The sequence below is a fragment of the Pygoscelis adeliae genome, unplaced genomic scaffold, assembly GCF_000699105.1.
Source record: "Pygoscelis adeliae isolate BGI_AS28 unplaced genomic scaffold, ASM69910v1 Scaffold199, whole genome shotgun sequence".
Lineage (NCBI taxonomy): Eukaryota > Metazoa > Chordata > Aves > Sphenisciformes > Spheniscidae > Pygoscelis > Pygoscelis adeliae.
Genome location: NW_008825495.1, coordinates 335151 through 338671, shown reverse-complemented (window position 1 = coordinate 338671; position 3521 = coordinate 335151). Strand labels below are relative to the sequence as shown.

General features: G+C 41.5%; 1 long non-coding RNA gene across 1 annotated transcript in view; it reads left to right on the top strand.

The window, feature by feature from the left end:
- Positions 1 to 2625: 2625 nt before the first annotated feature.
- The window catches only part of LOC103923065, a 9210-nt gene continuing 8314 nt past the window's right edge, over positions 2626 to 3521 (top strand). The window contains exons 1-2 of the long non-coding RNA XR_663916.1: positions 2626 to 2785; positions 3175 to 3357. This is a non-coding gene — a long non-coding RNA (uncharacterized LOC103923065). The remainder of the gene's footprint in view (positions 2786 to 3174; positions 3358 to 3521) is intronic.

The following is a 3521-nucleotide window of genomic DNA, read 5'->3' as shown; positions in this document are numbered from 1 at the left end:
GATTAACTATATAACATGGGACTATCCGGTACTTAAAGGTGAAGTTTCTTTCAACAAGAAACCCTAATAAGTCTTTTATTTCTAACTTTACTATTATCCCCTCATTTTTGCTTTGTTGACGTAAAATAAGTGCCAAAGTGTCTTCCAATGCCTTGAATGAAAGTTTACGCTGTTGAGGACGCAGTCATTACGATTGTACTGAATCGGGACTTTTTTTTTAATAAGAGATTAGGCATCATGCTTGCAAGAGCAATCAAAAATAAAGCACCCTCTTGGCAGGCTTCATGCTGTTCTGCCTTCTAATCTTTTACAGTTTTTCTCAAAATGATATATGTAATTTCAAGCTTAGGAGGTTAAAAAAAAAAAATTAAGATTATGGGATCAAACACTGTTAAAACTGTTAAAAAAAGAACAGGGCTGTAAGAGAATTCAGACTCTCCCCCCACCTCTTGCAACTGATAGGAAGAACTGTTGGATTTAGTATTTTTCTATTAGCATATATCTGAAAGTTGGGAAAAACTTGAAACATTTGCATGCAAGGACATGAGGTAAGAAAAGGTTCGTTTCCCTACTTGTTTTAGTTTTTACTTTCTTTCCATAAAGTATACCAGCTACATGTGTACTAATGAGTTTTTATTTTCTCTCTAATGTGTAAGTTTAGCAACGCCCAGTTGCTAAATCTCCTCTTGTTTCTGGCAATCCTCAGATTGCTTGTGTTTGAGAAACCTTCTCCTGCTTAAGAAGTTTGAACAGATCAGGCAGGAGAAGCAAAGATGTCAGAACAATAATAACAAGGCGTTATTTCAACAGAGGTTAAACAGATTTACAGTAGTAATTAGTAGTGAAAGAAAAGCGTAACAAGGGCAAACAGAGGTGTGTATCTTCACGAAGCATAATGTACCTGACCTTCACGGGGAGCAGCAAAGACCTTTAACTGAAGTGCAGCAGTAGAAGAGAAAAGGTGATTATGGTATTTTGCACAAGTTCCACTTGAATCTAATTTTTTTTAAAGATGCAGTATTACAATAATTAGGCAGAAATTTTTAAAATGGATACGTATTCTCATTTTACCTGTAGGCAGCCACATAATAACGGCTACCAAAATGACCCAGGATGGCTTTGATGGGGAGCTGGAAAGAGAACCTGAATCTTAGGATTGTCAGCTCCTGTGTCTCAGTCAGACTATCTACTCTTGAGAGCGCCTTCTCTCTCCAGATAGGTTTGGCAACCAGATGGAATTTCACATTAAAAAAATGAATATTCTTATAAAACGATCTTCTTTTCCCCATTAAAAATATTCTTGGATAGCTGAGGCAGCCAAATGGGTTTTCCGGGCAGCATTTACTGGAATTCTTTTGCAGCAGTAAGTCTGAGATATGCTGTTGTTTTCTTTTTAAGAAAAGAGCACGTTTGGTTTGATCGCTTGAAACAAATCCGACAGATGAGCTGGAAGACAGATTTACAAGCTGAAACAAAAGATGAATGTGTTAACAAAAGTATGTCGAGCCGTTTACTTCACTGTGCCCTCGCATTTTGCAGGTATTGTGCACTAAAATCTTGGTTATTTTTACTTCTCTGTACTTGGGATTTTATTATTTGCTACAACATGCAGGATAAAGACTACCTTTAGGTTTACCATTAGGAGAAGTAAGGAACACAGCAAAGCAGTGGAACCAATGGGGATGTTGCCAGAGACTGACTCACCATAATTCCAGGGCTTAGGAAAAAGACATAATTAGCTCACACTATTTATCAAGCTCTTGCCCTCAAATGTTGAGAAAATCTGTCATTCTACCATATTATCTTCCACCAAATAGGATGATTCTTTCAGAGGTCTCTGGGAGAGTTTACAATTATTCACGTTATTAGGTAACACTAAGTAGCTGGTATTTATTGGGGATTTTTTTTTGTTTCGGAAATCTGTGCATTCCCCAAATTCACAAGCATTTACTAGTCTCATCCGTTGCTTTGGAGGGAAATATAAATTCAATTTCTCATGTTACAGTGTTACTGGTCTGAAGACATGTTTGTTTTGATGCAGTTGAGTGGTGGATTTTGTGATTAGTCACAGCCCAATGACAAATACTCACTGCATTGTCATTTAAAGAAAACTGAAAAGATAAGGCAATCCTAACTGTGAAAGCAGACTGTTTCTCACCCTTTCTAAGAATAGGACTTTCCTGGCTTCCTCTTTGTTTTGAATTATCTCAGCCCTATTTATGTTGCTATTCCTGCTCCTTCCCGTTTTCAGAGAAACCCTTCTTTCTGTTTCGGAGCAGGGCTGGTTGGTTCTGCTTCAGGTCTGCAACTACCTGCTATTTATATTACTTAGTACCGTTACGCTGTTGTTTATCGTATACCAACAGTTTTCAAAGGTAAAAAAGTGTCTGTTTTATGCCACTTGGCTTTAATTCACCAGTACAGCTAACTCACTCGAAAAAACCATCAAGTGTTGTGATGCTTACTTTCTCTATGTTTCATTCCTTGCCAGCAAAGAAAATCGGCACTAGAGCTCTATTACAGCTGTGAAAACCTGCAGGTTGTTCATCAGTAGCGTGTTTGCTTAACTCTCCCTCCGAGCCTTGTTGGTGAGGGACGCAGTTATGTGTTATTGGAGACGTCTCTCTCCTTCCCTGCTCTTCAGAGTAACCCAACATTATTTCCATTCCAGCCCTGTCAGTGTCTTCAGCTATTTCTAAACGACTCCTCATCTAATCCCTCATCTGGGTACAGCTTGACCTAATTTGCCATGATCCTGCCAGCTATTCCTGTTATATAAGGAGGGGTAAGATGTGGAATTTGTATGAAATACTTTGTTATATTGCACAAGGGTGGGTTTTTTTTTTTAACAACCCACTTGTTTGCGTGTACTGCGCAGCTTAAAACCGTGCCTCCTGATGCTCATTCATTTCCTGCAGATTACTTCCCTTAGGAATGGGTAAGGTTTAAAGCTATTTAAAAATAAAAAAAAAGAAGAAGAAAAAACCCCAAACCCTCGATTCCTTCTGCTTACACTCTGCTTCCCAGCCTGCGAGTGATTACCGTGTGCCATCCCAGCAGCTTCTCCACAGAGTACTGCTTTTTATAGTCAAGTCCCCGATTGCCTGCGTTAGGTGGGGTCTCCTACAGTTGTTGTTTTCTACACTCTTCATTCTTTTTCCTCCTTCCTTTCAGTTTATGGCCTGTCACGGCGGTGGCTCGAGCTCTGCTGCCTTCCCACCGCTGGCCCCCGCAGCCAAGCGGCGCCTCTCCCTCCATGGCCGCACCCCGTCACCTTTGTCACCCGACGCCGGCCACAGCACTTCGCTTCCCTCTTGGAGACATCCTCCCTACCTGTCCTGAAGGCAATAAAAACCTGTAAGAAACCCGTGGGGTTGTTTTTTTTCTTGCCTCCACCCACATTGCTTTCGGGGCCCTCCCTCCCCCGGCCCGGCACAGGGAGCTCACAGCAGCCCGCAGCTCTCCTCGGGTTGGCGCCGCGGGTCCCCACGCGTGAGGGGCGAGTTACCGGGGAGGGGGCG